The sequence below is a fragment of the Octopus sinensis genome, linkage group LG8 (assembly GCF_006345805.1).
Source record: "Octopus sinensis linkage group LG8, ASM634580v1, whole genome shotgun sequence".
NCBI classification, from domain to species: Eukaryota; Metazoa; Mollusca; class Cephalopoda; order Octopoda; family Octopodidae; genus Octopus; species Octopus sinensis.
In genome coordinates, this window is record NC_043004.1 from 59,416,751 (window position 1) to 59,441,750 (window position 25,000).

Below are 25,000 nucleotides of genomic sequence, written 5' to 3' on the forward strand. Positions count from 1 at the left end.
TCTTCCAGAACTAATCGAAGAAATAAGAGAAAATAATGGCACCGACCGACATAAAACACGATTCACGTCTGTTTGAGAGATTGAAATACGATTTGGAAATTCTCTGCCCATTATACGTGATCTTGCAATCAGGAAAATAATTGTTTCTTTTCTTCTATCTGGGTATTCGGTTCTTGTTTCGTGTTTACCTTCTCCCAGGAGGCGATGGAAAGGAGGCTCTTTTAAAATTCAAAATGGCACAATGGTTTCAGACTTTTGAGTGTTTTCCATTGAATAGTTCGGATAAGAATCTAGCATTTAGAAATGGAATTAAGAAGCACAAATATATGGACACATATATCTTCGTGTTTTAAGATTTATTTGATTTGCTCGGACATTTTGTTTTATATTTATAAATTTATTTCATTTTTTTCTTTCATTTTCTTTCATTTTATGTATTTGTTTAGTATAACCACGTTGTAGTGATGATGTCTTTTGATTGGACAGAATGATATGTTTTTCTTTTCTATCATTTCCTCTACAGTCGAGTGATTTTAACAAAGCATAATCCAATATTACTAGAAACCATAAAAAAGTACGTTATAAATATATCAAATTGTAAAGCATGAGATAATTGATAAAAAATTGCAATGAAAAAAGGTGGTCGATGAGAACCACATATAGAGGTTGGCTTGAACTGCAATTAAACAACAATTCTAACAAAATCAAATAGTGACATTTCTTGGACGCTGAAGTTCAAATGATTCGTGGCGGTAGAGCGTGGGAGATGCCTTACAAATTGTTAGCTGTAAAAGGCATGTAAAATGCAAGCCATAAGATTTGTCGTTATTTCCGCGAAATTGATAAAAGCACAAATACTCTGCAGGACATTCTTCTCTTTTCGAAGGAGTTGTGGAAAGTGTACTAAAGGTCGGGTAGTCCAACATTCTCATGAACCAAGCAGTTGTTTTCACCGCTGAAGTGGCATGTAGAACCATAGATTCATTTATTATTAAAGAATGTACACACCGTATATATATATATGTATGTATATATATGTATATATATATATATATATATATATATATATATATATATATATATATATATACAACTTTTTTCTAGCTCTTTCTTCCTGTTCCTGTTGTATCTGTATTTAAAAGGGCCAGTCTTGTCGCACTCTGTGTCAGGCTGAATCTCCTCGAGAACTACGTTATGGGCACACGTGTGTGTGGAGTGCTCAGCCACTTGCACGTTAATAAATGAGCTGCGACGTCACTGGTGCCAAGCTGTATCTGTTGTTGCATTTCCCTTGGATAACACTGGTGGCGTGGAAAGGGGAGGCTGGTATGTGTGGGCGACTGCTGGTCTATAAACAACCTTGCCCAGACTTGTGCCTCGGAGGGTATCTTTCTAGGTGAACTCCATGGCAGAAGGGGGTCACAATACATATAACATAGACGTAGGAGTGGCTATGTGATAAGTAGCTTGCTTACGAACTACATGGTTCCGGGGTTCAATCCCAATGTATGGCACTTTGGGCAAGTGTCCTCTACTATACACTCGGGTCGACCAAAGCCATGTGAGTGGATTTGGTAGACGGAAACTGAAAAAAGCCCGTCGTATAAATGTATATATATATATATATATATATATATATGTATAAGGGTGAAAAGGAACAAACGAGTTGATATATATGAAAAAACAAGTAAAAAATAGAAAATGCTAAAATAATTTTATAGTGAACGTTTCAGTACCGGTTTCGGTCATTTTGAGACTTTTTCAACTGTAACGATTAAATAATTAAATTTAGAAAAATTAGAAGAAAAGTTTTTTTAAAAGAATATTTCTATAGTAGTGTTCAGATTTAAGTGGCATTCTGCCTTTCTCTGACTCCCTTGTTTGCACTTGTGTGTTCGAGGTAGTTGTGAGTTCTTGGTAGGGTAGTAGAGGGAAGGCTGGTGAGGAAAGCGGGGTGGGAGAATCTGGGAGTGCCCTGATGGTCGTATTTTGAATGGTCAGTGGCGGCTGGCAGTCTCAGTTCAATTCAGGAGAATATTTATATTGACAGGCTTGTCTATAGAATTAGCGTAGGTGTTATACTAAAAAACATTAGTAACAAACTTAAGGGGTAGGGGGTGGATCTTCTCCTTCTCCTTCTTCTTCTTCTTCTTCTTCTTCTTCTTCTTCTTCTCCACCCCTACCCCTTAAGTTTGTCACTAATGTTTTTTAGTATAACACCTACGCTAATTCTATAAACAAGCCTGTCAATATAAATATTCTCCTGAATTGAACTGAGACTGCCAGCCGCCACTGACCATTCAAAATACGACCATCAGGGCACTCCCAGATTCTCCCACCCCCCATTCCTCACCAGCCTTCCCTCTACTACCCTACAAGAACTCACAACTACCTCGAACACACAAGTGCAAACAAGGGAGTCAGAGAAAGGCAGAATGCCACTTAAATCTGAACACTACTATAGAAATATTCTTTTAAAAAAACTTTTCTTCTAATTTTTCTAAATTAATTATTTAATCGTTACAGTTGAAAAGGTCTCAAAATGACCGAAACCGGTACTGAAATGTTCACTATAAAATTATTTAGCATTTTCTATTTTTTACTGTTTTTTCATATATATATATATATATATATATATATATATATTATATATATATGTATATATGTATGTGTGTGTATACGTTTGTGTGTCTATGTTGGTCCCCCGCCACATCGCTTGAGAACCGATGCTAGTGTGTTTACCGCCCCGTAACTTAGCGGTTCCGCAAAAGAGAAAGATAGAATAAGCACTAGGCTTACAAACCATAAGTTCTGGGGTCGTTTTGCTCGACTAAAGGCGGTGCTCCTGCATGGCCACAGTCAAATGATTGAAACAAATAAAAGAGTAAAAGAGTGTATGTGTGTGTGTATATATACATATATATACATATATATATACATTTATATGCATATATATATATATATATATATATGTATTAAAAAATCTATATAAAAATACAAAAGACACACACGCACGCACACAAACACACACACACACACACACACACACATATATATGTGGAGGCGCAATGACCCAGTGGTTAGGGCAGCGGACTGGCGATTGTAGGATCGCGGTTTCGATTCCCAGACCGGGCGTTGTGAGTGTTTATTGAGCGAAAACGCCTAAAGCTCCAGAAGGCTCCGGCAGGGGTGGGTGGCGATCCCTGCTGTACCTTTTCGCCACAAATTTCTCTCTGTCTTTCTTCTGTTGGCCTGCTTGCTTAGCCAGCGGAGTGGCGTCATTTGAAGGCTAAAACAATGCAAAGTACATTGTGACCAGCGATGTGTAGCAACATCTGATAGCCTGGTCGGTCACGTTAATCACGGTGATATATATATATATATATATATATATATATATATATATATATTCATGGCTACTTCGGTGATACCACAAAGTATTTTTGTTATTATATTTCACTAGATGAACCTATCGCTTCAACTGATATGTCTTTATTGAAGTTGCCTGCCAGGTGTGATATACATTACGCCTAATGTTTATCAGCTCGTTCACATGTAACGTGCTTATTGATAATTCGCCAACTCACACTCTTATGTTGTATGATAGCATCATATCTAAATAAATATACTTCACATTAATCGCCGTAAGTAAAATACAACTGTTGAATGACAAAATTCCTAGACATTCTTATACATATAGTCGACGTGTGATCACTTCTGGGAGAAAATCATTCCGATAGCAATAAAGTCTCAACATCATTATGTAAATATCGAATTCAGGCGCTAAGTTTTAAACAAAACTATTATCCTCGACTCCTATTGTATTCATTATTTACATTACTTACAATTGACGGATATTTGCATTCATCTTGTTTGTTGTTAACACAACGTTTCGGCTGATATACCCTCTGGCCTTCATCAGGTGACTTGGGGGAAATTTCGAACCATGAATTCTCATTCCTAAGGTATTTTTCAATGTTGTTCTTGTTGTTGTTGTTGTTGTTATTATTATTATTATTATTATTATTACTATTATTATTATTATTTTTATTATTATTATTATTATTATTATTATTATTATTATTATTATTATTATTATTATTATTATTATTATTATTATTATTATTATTATTATTCAGGTCACTGCTAGGAATCGAAGTCGGAATCTTGGGGCTTAGTAGCCCGCGCTCTTAACCACTACGTCATATGCTCATCTCTTAAATATAGAACTGTCTCCGATTGTATTGTCGTTAAATTTTTATACCCAGTAATTTCGCTAACAATAAACGATTGATTACATTATCCATGATTACAATAAACAACACTCTATTACTGATACCTTTTATTATGGATTTCGAGGCCCAGCAGCTTTGATAAGAACAACATGTTTATAACTTGATCATTATAAAGATCCGCTTCCAATGTGTTACTGATATATATTTCTTTACTACCCACAAGGGGCTAAACACAGAGGGGACAAACAAGGACAGACAAATGGATTAAGTCGATTATATCGACCCCAGTGCGCAACTGGTACTTAATTTATCGACCCCGAGAGGATGAAAGGCAAATTCGACCTCGGCGGAATTTGAACTCAGAACCTGAAGACGGACGAAATACGGTTACGCATTTCGCCCGACGTGCTAACGTTTCTGCCAGCTCACCGCCTTTCTGATATACTTTAGTTCGAAGACTGAGACTCACGTATTGTGATAACAATAACTGGTTGTTAAAATGATCTGTGATTATAACAAGTGGCTTCTACGATATTGCTGTTACTGTCTTATTGTGATGGATTGTAACCGATGTCATACGATATTGACCAGGAATTACTTTGAATTTATTAATAAGATTGTGTGGCCGTACATTCTTACTTCTGCTACTTTGCGGAAACATTCAATTCAAAACAATTTACGCACAGAGTATATAACATAACAGAAGATATTGTATATAACAAAATTGTTGCTGCTACGCAAATGCCAAGCACTGGAGAGTCGTAAAAGGTTGTTTATATCCATAAATATTTTTCACTGGTTCTGTAAAGCGTTGACAGCTACTTAGTAGTGACATACTACTCCCTAATAATTCAAAAGTAATAAAGACACATTACCTGTATAGAAGATGCAAATATGATCTTTACGTAGCAACGTGTTCCGCGTTCAATCCTATAATACGGTAGGCTGGGCAAATGTTTTCTACAATATGAGCGAAATCCCTTTGCAGAAATTGTTGGACGGATGTTCATCGGATTGTTGGGTGTATATCCACACAGACACAGACACACGCACACACAGACACACATGCACTCACACAAACAGACACACACGTATATATATTCGTATGTATGTATATATGTGTATATATATATATATATATATATATATATATATATATATAATATATATATTTTGACTTTGTTTACATATTTCTCGATAAATTTTGAGCGTTAGACTATATACCAGAAACTCCTAGTTAGTCGGGTACGTTCTGCGTCTGCGCAGTGATCTGATTAGTTAGAAAGAGCAAATTAGTAGACGCACATGCTCCTATTGAGGTGCCATTTCAGAATAACAGGGCTCTTACTGACGAGTCTCCCTGAGTAAATAAATTATTTTTATTGCTGAAAAAGACGAAACTGCAGTATAAGATGAACCAAGTTAGTAAAAGTTTTTATTTTCATTTCACTAAATTTATCAAGCTTCTGTGTATCTAGTACATACTTCGCCTTTTAATGTACTTATATATGAATAATATATGGCCTGTGCTAGAACACCGGCGATAATAATAAATTTATTTTATCGCATTTTGACTTTGTTTATATATATATATATACATATATATAATATATACATATATATATATATATATATATACATATATATATAATACATATATATAATATATATATATATATATATATATATATATATATATATATATAATATATACATATATTATATCTATATATATATATATATATATTAATATATACATATAATATATATATATATATATATATAATATTATTGGTGAATTGAAGAATGGAGCTGAACGAAGATTGAACAGAAATCGTTTTATTTCATTCTACACGTGTTTCGAAAGGCAGTAATATTATCATCAATAATATTAAAATTCAATTATCCGCACCAACGCACGGTTGCAACGCCATATGGTTGTACCTCCAACCGTGCTGTCTTCTGCTGTGATTTTTGCTACCAAGGTATCGGTTAAACTTTTGATTAATCTGCTACAAGATTATTCATCTTTCTATTTCACACAACATATATATAATATATATATATATATATATATATATACTGACCCTGCTTATTTCTGTGTTCCTTTCTGTTGATAAGCGTAGGCTCGAAACGTAAAAGACTTTCTCATTTCTCGAGCGTTAAACTAATTCATCTATTTGCTGTTTACACACCCGTCTTCGACTTTTGTTTTTTTTTTTGTAAATGTGTGTGTGTGTGTGGAGGCGCAATTACCCAGTGGTTAGGGCTGAGGACTCGCGGCCTTAGGATAGCGGTTTCGATTCCCAGACCGATTGTTCTGAGCGTTTATTAAGCGAAAACACCTAGTGCTCCAGGAGTCTCCGGTAAGGGGTGGTAGTGAATCCTGCACCTGCTCTACGCTTTCACCACAACTTTCTCTCACTCTTTCTGTTGTACTTGTATTTTAGCCTTGTCGCACTCTTTGTCTCGCTGAATCTCCCTGATAACTACGTTAAGTGCACACGTGTCAGTGGACTGCTCAGCCACTTGCACATTAATTTCACGATCAGGCTGTTCCGTTGATCGGATCAAGTAGAACACCCGTCATCGTAACTGACGGAGTGCCAGCCTACATACATATATACATATATATTAATATACATATAATATATATATATATATATATATAATATATATATATATATATATATATTATATATATATATATATATAATTCGAGACAAAACCACTATTTTAAAACCAAACAAGGAAAGACTTAATCAATACATAAAATTTTAATATGAATTAAATAAACCGCCACTACAAATGTTTCATGTCTGCTACCGACAATCTTCAGGTGGATTTTCGATCTTCTAATCAGTATCAAATTTTGATTGTCGGTAGCAGACATGAAACATTTGTAGTGGCGGTTTATTTAATTTATATTAAAATTTTATGTATTGATTAAGTCTTTCCTTGTTTGGTTTTAAAATAGTGGTTTTGTCTCGAATTATATTATATAATATTTTACTATAAAATTGGATTTAACCCTAAATCTGATTTTTCCCTGTAATTTTGGATTCATTCCCTAATATTTATTATTATTATATATATATATATATATATATATATATATATATATATATATATACACATATTTTATATACATATGCATTACATATATATATATACACACGTATATATAATATATGTGTATATATATATATATATATATATATTATATATATATATTATATATATATAATATATATATATATATATATATATATATATATATATATATAGTGTCTTTATACATGCAAACATACATATATACATAAATATCCCGAAACAAGGGAGGTCAGAGTCGACCTAGGTGGAATTTTAGCTCTGAACGTAAAGTTGGAAGAGATTTCGCTCAGTACATATTAATGATACTCATAAGAATACAAATAAATTTATGACACTATGATATGTTGGTTTCAGACAGTTTCAAAATACATATATATCTACGTACACACACGTGCTCACACACGTGCTCACACACGTGTGCACCCATATACATATATGCTTATGCAAGTATATATATATATATGCATAAATATATGTGTATGTATGTATGTATGTATGTATGTATGTATATGTGTCTGTCTGCTGACCGCCTTTGTGGTCAGTAGCATCTGTTCTGTTATGTCTCCCCACCCGGTCAGTTAAGCTGTTTCCATTTCCTTTTTCCTTGCGCTACCTTACTACACTGTCTGATATTCGAAAGATAGCACAACGGCAGAGAGTAAAAAACGAGATACGCGGATCATTCGCAGCTAATTTTGTTTGTTTTGTTTCAGTTGTGCTGTATAGACGAAAGGCTTTTGTCAATTGTACATTTATAATTCTATTTCTTATGTTACGTTCGTCCGATAGTCGTAAGAACCTTTCTGTTTGTCATTTCCTTGTGTTTATATATGTAAGTCTATTCGTTTGCCTTGCTCATGGACTTAATGCCTTTAGCTTAAATCCTTGGTCATACTTGTTTCGAGTAGTACCGAAGAGGATTGGGGAAAGCCCTGCAGACATTCCAGACCCCCGACTGAAGAAGCAATCGGCTGCGAATGATCCGCATATCATGTTTTGTTCTCTTTGCCGTTGTGTTATCGTCCTTTTCCTTCTTGTTATATTTTGACGATTTCCATGTATTGTTTTTACCTTGATAGATAGATAGATTGATAGATATATAGATGTGTGTGCGTGTGTGTGTGTGATAATTAGTTGGTTGTCGTAATAGAACTCAGAGTTTCGGAGACCGGAGCTGAAGTCTGGTCTGACATCTCATGATGTCATGCCGGAGCAGATTTCAGCCCCGGTATCTGAAACTCTGAGTTTTATTATGACAACCAACTAATTGTCACATATTATATTTGTAGATAAATTCCTCTATTTTACATAATATCGAGGTCTCACCCATTCTTTTGTTGTCATATTGTTATTATTAATAGATATATACTCTTTTACTCTTTTCCTTGTTTCAGTCATTTGACTGCGGCCATGCTGGAGCACCGCCTTTAATCGAGCAACTCGACCCCGGGACTTATTCTTTTGTAAGCCCAGTACTTATTCTATCGGTCTCTTTTGCCGAACCGCTAAGTAACGGGGACACACCAGCATCGGTTGTCAAGCAATGCTAGGGGAACAAACACTCACACACAAACACACACGCATATATATATATATATATATATATATATATATATATATATATATATATATATATATATATATATATATACATAATATGACGGGCTTCTTTCAGTTTCCGTCAACCAAATCCACTCACAAGGCTTTGGTCGGCCCGAGGGTATAGTAGAATACACTTGCCCAAGGTGCCACGCCGTGGGACTGAACCCGGAACCATGTGGTTGGTTAGCAAGCTACTTACCACACAGCAACTCCTGCGCCTATATATATATATATATAAGCTCAGAAACTTAGAGGCAGTGTCTGGCGCTGAAACGAATGTTTGTATGAATATATATTCCCACACACACACTCATACTGCACACAAATATACGTCTATGTAACGTTTGCGGCGGGGTGGATCGATGCGTTTGTGTTCGCTCGAGTTACTTCCGGGTATGTGAATATGGGTTTTGTCATTCACCCCAAATATGATCAGATATTAAGAAGCAGACAAAATATTGCACTTGATATAACACATTTAGACATTTTCAAGTCTGTTCTCCAGTATGGCATTATTGTCACTATTTAAACAGTATGATTTAATAGTTGGACTACGGTCATACTGAACTTATGATAGAAAGACGTTGAGCTATCCTGCAATATTTGCAAACACAGCCCCTCGTTCTTCTGTCTCACTCTACGTTTGAAAATCAGAAAAAAATCTGTGAAGCCGGTTAAGCCTAAACAAAGTACGCAAGTCTGTCAGTGCATTTTCAACTTTTTTGCTCTGTATTTTTACCCGTCTGGAGTAAAATAACTGTTTTTATATGTATATATATACATATATAGATGAAGAAATAGAGAGATAATAGATAGGCAGATAGAAAGATGTAGTTACATAGATACATAGATAACTTCGTTATTTTGCACACACACTCACACACACATGTATATATGTATGAATATACATATATATATATGTGTGTGTGTGTATGCCTGTATATATGTATAATTATATACATACATCATACATACATACATAAATATATATATTTATATATATATATATTTATATATATATATATATATATATATACATATATATATATATATATATATACATATATATATATATATATATATATATGTATATAAATATATATATATATATATATAATATATATATATATATGTATATAAATAATATATATATATATATATATATTATATATATTATATATATCACAAATTGGAAAATGGAGAACAATAGGTGGTTCATCAACTTTGGGACGTTTAAAACTATTAACTTATTTATTTATTAACTGATATTAATAATAACATACATACATATAACATATTATTCTTTGAATATAAGATATAAAATATAAAATATAGTAATATATAAGGATACCAGTAATTATTATAAAAAATATCACACTTATATAACTTGTAGATTTTAGCACATTGACAACAACACAATAATGTATTAAAACCACTGCAAATGTTACATATACATTCAAAAATAACACGTTAATGTACACTCGTAAAGCAACAATGCTATTCGGAACTGTATGTAGCATTATTATGAAAACTTTTCGGTGTTTTATTTATATATCTATTTATAATTTTGTTCATCATCTTGCCTGAAAATCATTTCATATTTGCATTTAACCAGCTGACACATTTTATTGATTCGAAAATGGATTTATCAATAAGAGAGAAAAGTTTTGCTAAATCGGAATCTACCGTTAAAAATCCTAGCTCCTACTGAGGCGATCGTTTCTATAATCCCTTGCTAAAGCATATTTAAAATGGCTGCGTAGCGAAGCGCAAAACACAGAACATATTCGTTTGATATTTAACATTATTACTTAAGCGGCTTAAGTGTGAAGGCAAGGTTTGCTGCCGTCAGCTCACTCGGAAATATCAATAATACTGTATTGGTACCGCTGTTGTGGTTGTTATTGAAATGAGAATCAGGCAGCACTAGTCGGCGCCCTCTCATATACAGAAATACATTCACACATAACAGATACGTTCATACTTACATGCGCAAATGCATACGTACCTACTTATATACATACATATACACACTTATCTACGTATGCAGAGAGATATCAGAAACCACTTAGATAGAAATGGACAAAAAGAAGAGAGTTTGGGGAAAACATTAACGAAATCCACTATTGAGAAATTCAAACAAAGCATTGGATTATAATTCTGAATATTCAGATTACGTATCAAACCGTATAAATGTACGCGAACATATATATATATATATATATATATATATATATATATACACAAATACATATACAAAAACATATGTGCATACATATATATTTATATATGTGTGTGTATGTTGTGTGTGATTGTGTGTGTGTTAGTATACATATATATAACATCTACATATACACAAGCAAGCATAGTTATACATATCTTCCCAAACGCACACCAAAACGAGGCATTAGAATTGTAGATAAGCCAGAAACAAGAATTATAGCCAGTAAAAATATCTTAGCCATCTGTGGTTCTCTGCTTACTATAAGACTAAAAGCCAAGAATCTATCAGATATAAACATCGTTCGATTTCTTGGTTCTATTCCCTTTGTTCTTTTCTTTTTACTGGTCATTGTGCATCAAGCTGTCGACCTGTTGACAAGTGTAAGCACAATCAAGATGTCACAACAAACAGAAGATATGAAAGTGGTTTATTACGGCGAAAAATATTCAACCTTCTCCCCAAGATGTGACTTGATTCCTTTATCATTATTCTGAGATTAGTACTAAAGATACAGCCGAATGTATCGAATAAACTTTCTTTTTATAAACTACAGCAATCAGGAATCGATAAAGTAATCTACCTCCCCATCAAGGAATGGAAAAATTGATTATATTACTTACAAGTAGTTCGCAGTTTCCATGAACAGAAGATGGTGTATTACATAATGAAATATTTGCTACATTTATGAGTTTTCTACGGAATGTTTCCAGTGAAATTAGCTTGAACCCCACTTGGGTGCCACAATTGGTCCTGCACTGAACAATATATCTTCGGTTATTTTAGTTGGGTCTCTTTATGTTTCTGTATCGTAATCCAACTCCGTTGCACTTTACCTTTCATTCTCCGAGATTGATATAGAAATAGTAGTTAGCCAAATAAGATCTGGTACTGTAGGATCGCTTGCATACGACGTGTCTTACCATAAATAACTTTAAACCGAGATTGACTATGCTTTGCTCAGTTCGACATGTGGATTCCGTCCACAATCAGATAGAATTGGGATACTTGCGTTACAATTTCTGCGTTCAAATCCAACTCAGATCCATCTCACTTTTCAACGTTTCAAGAGTGACAGCAGAAACAGTATTTGATAAAATAAATAACGATGTTACTGTTATCAACTATACTGCAGAAAGTGTCTTATTTTTCGCTTAGTCAAACTTCACCAAGAACATACAGGCCCTTATTACAACCATGATCATCCGTATTATTTTTTACAGGCATAGTATAACTAGAACTACATTATCTAATGCACCCATATTTGTAAGACTGTGGGATATAAATGGTAGCAAATAAGGCACGTTGCACGACTTCCTATAGACAAAGCCATTGGCTTGCTTACAAAACAGGATCCCATTAAGGCAACGGTGCAATGAGCAGTGGAAGAATATAGTCGAAATCATGATCTTTTGAATGCAGTTATTCCTTCCTTCATCTATTTAATTTATTTCCTACTTCATCACTTTAACATTTCTGTTTAATTATATGTCTGTCATTCTATCTATCTATCTATCTATCTCTATATCTATCTATCTCACAATGGACGGACGCTAGTCATATCGGCTCCAAGTAAGTTGGCCACTTTTACATGTTTAAAACTCCTTGTTGTCAAATATTTTGTTTTAATCGTTGTGCAAATTCATTCACTAAAAAACCTGAGAATTATTCACGTAGAATTCCGCCCCTGTATGGGCGAAATTACAAAAAAACTTTCAAAACTTTCGTGGGTTTTTTAGCCATTTTTCATTTTGAAAATGGCAACTAGAAAACCACGTGGCTAGCCCGCCAGTCATGCAGAACGGTAGCAAAACACTATTGCTACCACTAGCTGCTAAACATCGCAGCGTGAACACCGCTGTCACCACCATCCACCACCACCAACAACAAACAAACAAATCTAACGTCGCATTCACCATCGCCGCGACCAAAGACATAACTTAGATTTCCCCTCACTCCCCACAACCACTTGTTGATGATAAAGGGACAGAGAAAGGGATTTCAAAAATGAATACAAACGACGAAAACATGAATGCCAGCACACCACATCACCCCACAACAACAACAACGAAATTGGCACAAAGCCGCCTACCAAGAAAACACCGCCAACACCAACACCACTACTACGACGTCAAATGCTACATCCAAGCTTCTGCTGCTGCTAATACCGCCAACAACAACACACCACTACCATGACTTCAATTAACACTGCCACATTAACACTTCTACTGCCAAATTCAAAACGAATTTTGCGGACGTAACAAAACAAAAAAGAACAATGGTAACATTCACCACCAAGAGATAAACCGCACAAAGGCACTCTTCTCCAAAGAAGGAGACAAATTGCACCTTCATATTCCACAACACATCGTGGAAACACGCAAAAAAAAACAATAATTTATAAGTAATAAACAAAAAAACAGAAGAACAGAAAATGCACCGCAGGAAAAAATCGATAAATGCCTTCGTCCTGTATGGGACTCCAAGGAATATATCAGTTGGGGAAACAAATTTGGTACAGTCCAAGTACGTTTCCTCAACGAAAGTTTAGCAAAACGTTTTCCACATTGGAGCTACATTCGGACGACTTGGTAATGATACCAGTCATTTAAACAAAAGGGTCACGAAAGTCCAATAAAAAAACATACCATTTGATGTCGAAACACAATGGGTGGTCTCTGCCATCTGCTTTGAAATGTCAGAGACAATGTCAGAGACAAACATCCTGGAAATCGCGGTTCTAGGAGAGAAAGACTATGTGGGCAAATCAATCGATTCCTGCTTCAATTGGATTGAAGCAGCAGAGAGAAGATACCCACCGCTATAGAACTGCCAGGAGGCTACAAACTCTATATAGTGGTAGAGGGCAGGCGACCACGCTGCTATTTGTGTGAAGCGAAAACACACTTGAAAAAGACGTGCCCAACCACTGCACACCAAGAGCAACAACAACAACCACTACCACAACCCAAAGCACTCCGGAAAAAAAGCTCTACTACCCACACCACCATCAACACAGAAGACGACAAGAGAAGCACACAAGCTAATCCGTCATCAACAAAAAACCACTCCGACACCTGGAAAAATACCAACACTACCATCAACAGCAAAAACCCAAAGGAACAGAAAACAAAGAAAAACACACACAAAACTGATCCCCATCCCTTATACCGCACTCAACACACACAAACACTCAACAACCAACAACAACGAAAACAACAACACAACCACTTACACAGACATACATAGAAGCCCACAACATACCCTACCCCCTTCTGATTCCTCAGAAATTTCGTCGGCAAGGACCAAGTCCCGGGAAACCCAGTGACGGAAACATGAGGAAGGCAAATAGCTACAAAAAGAAGGAAAATAAAGAGCAGAAACACAACCAAACCAAATGCAAACACGAACAAAGCAGGGGGAAATACATCTCCCGAAGACATTTCAAAACCCAACGCAAACACAGCCACACCAACACCACAAAAACATATACAGCAAACATGCTCACAGCCATAGACACCAAAAACACAAATTTGATGGAATACATCCAATCAAAAAAAAAACATAACAGAAAGATGACATAAAAACAAACAACCACCCATAAACAACACCACCAGACCACATCAAAATAATACACATCTCCAAAAGTCTGAACACACACTCAAAGGCATTTTCCCCAGTGCGGTGGTTAAATGCCAAAAAATATCTCACAAAGAAATGTACTGGATCTTCTCGAGGACAAACCAACGGAGGAGAAAGCAAAAACTTCGAGCAGTAAGTAACCCTGTATTCTATTCATTAGAACTAGATCAAGATTGGTTGTGTAAATGCGCGTGGCTTGGGGTCCCCTTGGAAAACAAGGGTACCTCTTAAATGACATAAAGTCAAATAAGTTAGAAATCATAGCCATAAGCGAGACCAGACTCCACAATCCGCGGGCCCTAAAGACCATGTTTGGCGGACAGTTCAACATTATTTTTCCCCCTGTCTGCCGAGAATGGGCGGTAGTGGCACCGCGGTACTTTTTCACAAGAGTCTGGATCTCAATGTAAGGACATATTCGTAGACCCGGAGGGTAGACTGGTCGTCCTGGATGTCGACGGCAGCAATGGGTGCGCTTTTCGGCTCGTATCAGTTTACGCACCGCCCTTAACAGGTCGGGCGGATTTCTTTCAACGTCTAGAAGTTTCTTGGGAACGTCTCGTCCTTTACTCTTAGTGGGGGATTGGAATGCTACCTTGGACACGCATGTAGACTACGTGGGTAGAGATAGGAATAGACGGGGATGCAAATGCCTCAGAGACTGCTCAGACGCTTTCAACTGTCTGACAGGTTCGACTAGACCACCGAATGCGCCAACCGTGGACATGAGCAACCGCATCGGGTCGTCGAGATCGTATCTAGATAGGATACTGTGTAGGACAGTAGATAGAGATAGCATAGGATGTCACAATTCCACATAGTCAGCTACACGGATCACAAACTTGTGACATGTACGCTAGACTTAGGTAAGACACTTAGGCAGGGTCCGGATACTGGAAACTAAACGCGTCTTTCCCATCGAGACAAGTTTTCAGAGACCGGATTAGCACACTAGTAAAGAGGGCTTTGACGGGAGCCATCATCAAAAAAACAAATGGTGGTTTGCCCTCAAGAGAGCAGTAAAAGCAGAAGCGATTAGGTACAGCAAAGCACTAGCCATAGATAGAAATAGAGTAGAGGGTGAGCTAGTTAAGAAGCTAGAAGAGGCAATTAGAAGCGGCATCGCATCCGACGTTTGGCGGCGAGGTTGGCCCTCGACCAACACTTCAACGCCAAACACGAAGGATGTGCTGTCAGAGCTAGGATGCGTGCTAAGGAACGAAGTGTTGGAGCCGCGAGAGAGGCCCGGGTGGCAGAGGCGCAACAGGGCAACAAAGCCACCATCGGTCACTGGTAGATGAACAGGGCGCGAATTGCTCGAGCCAAGTAAAATGTGTGAGGCCTTTCAGCAGCATTTTGCCCGACTGTTCGGAACGAGTGGAGGGCAAGAAGTGGTGGACTCAGTGCCTACCTACATAGCCTACCACGACTCTCGACAAGAAAGGCAGGGTGCTGCGAAGGTGCCATCACGCGGCGGAAGTGCGGGAAGCGATGGCAGAATGCTCGAGGACAATCACCGGGTTTGGATGGTCTACCCTACGAGCTTTACAATTGTATGCCAGACTTGTTTGGAGATCTCTTGGCGGCGGTGTACTGCAACTGGCAGCAAAACGGGAGCATTCCTGGTTTTGTGAGCCGAGGAGCCGTAACACTGCTGAAGAAAGATCTAAAACAAGGGAAATGTAATAGATAACTTTAGGCCCATCACCTGCTTAATGCAGACTTGAAAATTTTGGCCAAGGTGCTAGCCAAGAGGTGGCGCTTGTCATCGAGAAACTGGTCGACAAGGCGCAAACATGCGCCGTGCCAGGCCGGACCATCCATGACAACCTCCATCTGATGCGCTACATCATAGACAGGGTAGTTAACGAACCTGGCATGGGTGGGGCCCTGATCAACTTGGATCAATCAAAAGCCTTTGATAGGGTAGACCATCGATTACTTGGAGGCAGTCTGAGAGCGGCTGGTTTCGGTCCCGTCTTCCGCGGCTGGATAGCTGCCTTGTACAGGGGCATCCGTTCGGTAATTCGCGTAAATGGACATCTATCGAGACCTTTCGACATTGCACGTTCGGTCCGTCAGGGATGCCCCCTCTCGGCGCTTCTATACGTATTGACTCTTGAGCCACTACTGCGGAAGCTGGCGACTCTAAGGGGCATCCCGCGAGAATTGGATGCGGGACGAGCGTGTCTGCATACGCGGGACGACGTCACCGTCATAGTGTCTAGCACGAGCACATAGAGCTGGTCGGCGAGACACTGAAAAAACTACGAAGCGGTGACAGGAGCGAAAATCAACCGGGAAAAGTCAGTGGGCTTGCGACTAGGCACCTGGAGAAGCAACCCATGCCGTCCACCAGCGCCTCCGTCGGGACGCTGGACGACGCCCGGTTGAGTTGCTCGGGGGTGGTTTGGTCCGGACCTCCGAGTGGAGAAGAACTGGAACGAGATAACGAGTAGGGTGGTCACTCTCGCCCGGCAATGGGCCGAGAGGAAAACGTCCCTAAAAGGTCGAGCGGAGGTGGCGAACACGTACATCGCGTCCGTATCTACTACCGCCTGACCGTCGTACCTTGTCCCGACCCTACCATCACCAAACTACAACGCATCCTCTTTCGCTTCTTGTGGAAAGGATGTGTCCCGATGGTCAGGCGATCCATTTGCTGTCAACACCCGTTAAAAGGAGGGCTGGGCATTGCCGTGGTTGATGATGCGCAGACACGCGCTGAGACTGCGACATCTCTGGCTCTATGTAGACGACGGTGAACAGGTGTGGTCGCCGTTTGTGAGGCACGCTTTCCCGCAGCTCGTCTCCATGACCGAACTGCAGTCGTGGATCAAAAAGAGGCCGAGGAAGGGCGAATGGCACCGCGAGTGTCGCGTTGCTCTCAAGCAACTCTGCCGTCCTGGGTCGACCTTAAGTGACTTCAACACAACCAAAGCATTCTATAGGGGTTTAGTGGAGGGGAGGTACGACGACGAGCTCGGGGCGAACCTGGACGTCGACGAGGAGTACCTGACCCGCCTTCGGGACGACTTTCGGCCAGGGCCCGGCCAACTTCCAGAGATCCCTGGCCTGGCAGTGCTACCGAGAAGCGCTACCCGTTCGGGATAAGCTCTACAGACACGGCTCGAGAAAACACGGGCCGACCTGCCCGAGATGCGGTCAGAGCGACGAAACCGTTCTGCACGCACTCGTTCAGTGTCCAACAATTTCCGACCTGTGGGCTTATGTCGAAAAAAACTGCTGTCACGTGTGGACGAGTCGGTTTATCAGCTGAGGTCTATCGTCAATATTGTCACGCCTCTTCCTTCAAACGGGAAGGAAGAGCTATTTTCATCATCCTTGTGGCTATGGCGAAAGAATGTATCTGGTGGACGCGTCTGAAAGGATGGAGACAAAACACTTTCCTCTCTGGTCAACTCTCTCATCAACTTCTCAAGTACCACTTGAAAAGGAAAGTGAGAGTAGAGAGGCAAGTTTTGTCTAGCGAATGTTTTAAAAAAAGATGGGTGAATGTAGCAAGAATGGCACGTATGAATGACGAAGCCACCTTGAGCATAGTCCTATGAACCCAGAAATCGAAAACAGAGAGTTGCTTATTGCAAAAAAAAAAAAAAAAAAAAAAAGAAATATAAATGTGACTTCATTGACCGAGGTTACCGTGGTCTTTTCCGCAGGCTTTTCTTTCCACGGGTAAACCTCACCTGTCCTCCCCTTTACACTTCATATTGACATTTCTTGATAACGATCCCTATTGATCATTTTTTTTCCTCTCCCCCCCTTTTTTTTTTTTTTTTTTTTAACCCCCCTTATTTTTGTCCTCTTTCTCTCCTTTTCGATCCCTTTTGATCGAAACTCCCCTTCCTATTTTTTCTTTTTTTGTTTTTTTTTTTTAAACCTTCAAAGAAAAGCTCTACCTTGTAATTTGTTCTATCTGTGTGCAGCCCTGTGTGGCTAATAAAGAAACATATCTATCTATCTATCTATATATCCTATTATCTATCTAATATCTATCTATCATCTATCTGTCTGTCTATCTATCTATCTATCTACTATTATCTATCTATCTATCTATCTATCTATCTATCTATCATCTATCATCTATCTATTATCGACGGAGTGATGTCAGTTCGGTCCGAAGGTTAATCGTTTATTGACTATTTATAGCCCTATTTTGTGTACATTTTTGTAATAAGGTGTGTAAGGCACCCCAACTTTCGTTTGAGTGCTTTTCCAAGGGAGGAATTCGCCCCTAGGGGCAGTTTCAACCCTATTTAATTTGTGTAATTTCCTTTTCGACATTTTGAAAATGTCGAGAAATTGTATTGCAGAACGATGGTCGCGTTCCTCTGTCGACCATCATTTTCCTAGTCTAGAAACGCTAGGAGAAAAAAAAGAACCTATGCACGCAAAGTGCAAACATAAATGATTTTGGAATAAACTCTGCAACCACTTGTAGTAACAGCCCTGTCACCACCACCACCACCACCACCATCAGCATCGACAACAACAACAAATACAAAACAAAGGTCGCAAGGCCAAGCACCGTCAACACCACTAGCGAGTCCAACACCGACAACAACACCATGGCAGCATCTGCTACTAAAACTGCTATCTTTGCTAAAGACATCGCCACCAATAACAATACCAACATCACCATCACCGCCACCAAAGACCGTGCCGTCAATGCTACTAATACCACTAACACCACCGCCGTCATCAAGAACGACAATAACAACAACAACAACAACGACAACAACAATTTCCTTCAACCACTGCTTACTCCATCACCAACAAGTGAAAAAATAACAACGACAACCAAACGAAATGCCGAAATTTGCGCTAATGCAGGACCAAATTACGCAGACAATTTCCACCCCTTGCTAGTTGCATAATCAGCAACCACAAACCTACAACCTACACCTGCCATCAACACCAACACCACCGGCCGTAACAACAATAACAAAACACACAACAACTTCGCCGAGGCGATAAAAGAAAAAGTAACAAGAGTATCGTTTACTGCACAACAAATAAAAGGTTGCAGAAACCTTATCACCAATGAAAACGGCAAAATACTCTTACACATACCACAACACATACTGAATGAGAAAAAAAAAGAAAACCATTGTTTATAAAATAACAAATAAAACAACTAAAAGTCCAGAAAAGGCAAGCACGGACAAAATAGAAAAGTGCCTACGCCCCATCTGGGGATACAAGGATTATGTGACTTGGGCGAACAAGTTCGCCCACGTACAGGGTGTTTTTCAGAATGAAGAGTTGGCGAAGAAATTCTCAACGATAACCCTTCATTCTGATGAACTAACGATGACACCGAGTTACCTTGGCCAGAATGTGACGAAGTTCATTATCAATAATGTTCCCCAAGTAACAACCACACTATGGATAACATCCGCCATAACATCCGAAATAGAGGACTTAAACATCCTGGATATCGCTGTTTCGAAAAACAAGGACTGGCTGGGAAAGAGAATGGAGTTCCTATTCCACATAAGTCAAGACGACATTAATAAAATTCCCACCCACGTAGTAGTCGAGGGCAGAAGGCCACGATGCTATACACGTGGTGTTGAGCCAAGTGACCTCAAAAAGGAGTGCAAATCTGCCGCTAAATTACAACAACAACAGCCACAGAAAAAACCACAAAAGCCAGCATTATTGCCCACACCACAATATGGGACGGCTAATCAAGATGCATAAATGCTGAAAAAACAACAAAGAAACAAGCAACCAACCAAACAACACCAACACCAGCGCAAAACAGATCATCATCACACCAACAACAACAACTAAACCAATTCCAACACGAGAATAACAACGAGAGACAAGACAACAAAGGATGTAGGAGAGACAATAACCACAACAAAACCCCCAGCAACACCTCCCGCGCACCACAACAATATCTACAACCGCACAAACAGACCCAGACGCTTTACCCTTACCCCTGCTGATTCGTCAGACTTTTCATCTAACGATGAAAGTTCGACAGAATGGCAAATAGCCACAGGGGGTAAAAGAAAAAGATAAAAAAACCCAAACAAGAAATCGCAACCAAAGCAGGGAGATACCTGAACCCTGAAAACTCCATACACAACAAACAAGCACCAACACCACAAAAAACACACACAATGCTATCAGCGATTGACACCAAAGACTCCAAACTAATGGAGTACATCACAGGCCACACAAACATTGTGAAGATGACTTTAAAAATAGCAATCATCCACGCACCCACCACCCAAACACATCAAAATACTACCATCACACAAACACAACACCACAAACTCAAACCCTCTTCCCAAATGCTGTAGGGGGTTTCCAAAAATATCTCTCCCAAAACTTTATAAAAACCTCTCGAAGACACATCAAAGAACGAGGAAGCCCAAAACTTTCGACACAGTAAGTAACTCTCTGTACTCCTTTTTGTGTTTTAAAGCACACCCCAATAGAATCATGGTCAAAATTGGTTGTGTGAACGCGCGTGGCTTGGGTCTCCTTGGAAACAAGGATACCTCCTAAATGACATCAAGTCACATGATTGGGAATCATAGCCATAAGTGAGACCAGAATCCACGAGCCACGGGCCCTAAAGTCCATGTTTGGCGGACAGTTTAACATTTATTTTGCTCCCTGTCTGCCGAGGATGGGCGGTAGTGGCACCGCGGTACTTTTCACAAGAGCCTGGATCTCGAAGTCAAGACGATATTCGTAGACCCTGAGGGTAGACTGATCGTTCTGGATGTCGACGGCAGCAATGGGTGCGCTTTTCGACTCGTATCAGTCTACGCACCGCCTTTAACAGGTCGGCCGGATTTCTTTCGACGTCTAGAAGCATTCCTGGGAACGTCTCGTCCTTTACTTTTAGTGGGGGATTGGAATGCTACCTTGGACACACATCTAGACTATGTGGGGAGAGACAAAAACAGAAGGGGATGCAAATGCCTCAGAGACCTGCTCAGACGATTCCAACTGTCTGACAGGTACCGACTCGACCACCCAAATGCACCAACGTGGACATGGAGCAACTGCAGTGGGTCGTCGAGATCGTATCTAGATAGGATACTGTGTAGGACAGTAGACAAGGTTAACTTAGGATGTCCACAATTCCACACAGTCAGCTACACGGATCACAAATTCGTGACGTGTACGCTAGATTTAGATAAGGCACATAGACAGGGTCCTGGGTACTGGAAACTGAACGCATCATTCCCGTCCAGACAAGTTTTCAGAGACGGAATCAACAAAAGGGCTTTAACGGGAGCCATTGTCAACAACAAATGGTGGTTCGCCCTCAAGAGAGCAGTAAAAGCGGAAGCAATTAGATATAGCAAGGCACTAGCCGTAGATAGAAATAGAGTAGAGGGTGAGTTAGTTAAGAAGTTAGTAGAAGCAATAAGAAGTGGCATCACATCCGACGTTTTAGCGGCGAGGTTGGCCCTTGAACAACACTTCAACGCCAAACACGAAGGGTGTGCAGTCAGGGCTAGGATGCGTGCTCTAAGGATGGAAGGTGTTGGAGCCGCGAGGGAGGCCCGGGTGGCGGAGGCGCAGCAGGGCAACAAAGCCACCATTCGGTCTCTGGTAGATGAACAGGGCGCGAATTGCTCGAGCCCAGCAAGATTTGCGAGACATTTCAGCAGCACTTTGCCCGACTGTACGGGAAGAGTGGTGAGCGTGAACGCAGGGTGGACTTCAGTGCCTACCTGCACAGCCTACCACGACTCTCGGCAAGAGAGGCAGAGTGCTGCGAAGGTGCCATCACAGCGGCGGATGTGCGGGACGCGATGGCAGAATGCTCGAGAGACAAATCGCTGGGTTTGGATGGTCTGCCCTACTAGTTTTACAATTGTATGCCAGACTTGTTTGGAGACGTCTTGGCAGCGGTATACTGCAACTGGCAGCAAAACGGGAGCATACCCGGTTTTGTGAGTCGAGGAGCTGTAACTCTGCTGAAGAAAGATCCAAACAAGGGGAACATTATAGATAACTTTAGACCAATCACTCTGCTCAATGCAGACCTGAAAATTTTGACAAAGATGTTAGCCAAGAGGTTGGCGCTTTTCATCGAGAAACTGGTCGACAACGCACAAACGTGTGCCGTGCCGGGCCGGAGCATCCATGACAACCTCCATCTGATACGCTACATCATAGACAGGGTAGTTAACGAACCTGGCATGAGTGGGGCCCTGATCCACTTGGATCAATCGAAAGCCTTCGATAGGGTAGACCGTCGATACTTGGAGGCAGTCCTGAGAGCGGCTGGTTTCGGTCCCGTCTTCCGCGGCTGGATAGTTGCCTTGTACAGAGGCATCCGTTCGGTAATTCGCGTAAATGGACATCTATCGAGACCTTTCGACATTGCACGTTCGGTCCGTCAGGGATGCCCCCTCTCGGCGCTTCTATACGTATTGACTCTTGAGCCACTACTGCGGAAGCTGGCAACTTTGAGGGGCATCCCGCGAGAATTGGGATGCGAGACGAGCGTGTCTGCATACGCGGACGACGTCACCGTCATAGTGTTAAGCCACGAGCACATCGAGCGGGTCGGCGAGACACTGAAAGACTACGAAGCGGTGACAGGAGCAAAAATCAACCGGGAAAAGTCAATGGGCTTGCGGCTCGGCACCTGGAGAAGCAAACCCATGCCGTCCACCAGTACCTTCATCGTGGGACGCTGGACAGGTTAAGTTCCTCGGGATCTGGTTAGGTCCGGACCTCCAAATGGAGAAGAACTGGAACGAGATAACGAGTAGGGTGGTCACTCTCGCCCAGCAATGGGACGAGAGGAAACTGTCCCTAAAAGGTCGGGCGGAGGTGGCGAAAGCGTACATCGCGTCCATCATCTACTACTGCCTGACCGTCGTACCTTGTCCCGACCCTACCATCACCAAACTAGAACGCATTCTCTTCTGCTTCTTGTGGAAAGGATGCGTCCCGATGGTCAGGCGATCCATTTGCTGTCAACACCCGTTAAAAGGAGGGCTGGGCATGCCGTGGTTGATGATGCGCAGACACGCGCTGAGACTGTGACATCTCCGGCTCTATGTAGACGACGGTGAACAGGTGTGGTCACCGTTTGTGAGGCACGCTTTCCCGCAGCTCGTCTCCATGACCGAACTGCAGTCGTGCATCAAAAAGAGGCCGAGGAAGGGCGAATAGCACCGCGAGTGTCGCGTTGCTCTCAAGCAACTCTGCCGTCCCGGGTCGACCTTGAGTGACTTCAACACAACCAAAACATTCTATAGGGGATTAGTGGAGGGGAGGTACGACGACGATCTTGGAGCAAACCTGGGCGTCGACGAGGAATACCTGACCCGCCTGTTTCAAACGACTTTCGGCCTGGGACCTATGGATAACTTCCAGAGATCCCTGGCCTGGCGGTGCTACCGAGAAGCGCTACCCGTTCGGGATAAGCTCTATAGGCATGGCTCGAGAAACACGGGGCCGACCTGCCCGAGATGCGGGCAGAGCGACGAAACCGCTCTGCATGCAATCGTGCAGTGTCCAGCAATTACCGACCTGTGGACTTATGTCGAACGACTGCTGTCACGTGTGGGACGTGTCGGTTTATCAGCCGAGTCTATCGTCAATATCGTCACGCCTCCTTCCTTCAAACGGGAAGGAAGAGCTACTTTTATCATACTTGTGGCTATGGCGAAAGAATGTATCTGGTGGACGCGCCTGAAAGGATTAGAGACAAACACTTTCCTCTCTGGTCAATCTCTCATCAACTTCTTCAAGTATCACTTGGAGAGGAAAGTGAGAGTAGAGAGGCAAGTTTTGTCTAGTGAATGTTTAAAAAAAAGATGGGTGAATGTAGCAAGGATGGCACGTATGAACGACGAAGCCACCTTGACTATGATTCTATGAACCGTAAAAATTAATACAGAGAGTTGCTTATTTGCAAAAAAAAAAAGAAGAAATATAACATGTGACTTCATTGACCGAGGTTACCGTGGTGTTTTCCGTAGGCTTTTCTTTCCACGGGTAAACCTCACCTGTCCTCCCCTTTACACTTCATATTGACATTTCTGTGATAACGATCCCTATTGATCAATTTCCCCCCTTTTTTTGTTTTAACCCCCCCTTTTTTGTCCTCTTTCTTTCCTTTTACGATCCCTTTTGATCGAACCCCCCCTTTTTTTTACCCCCAAAAGAA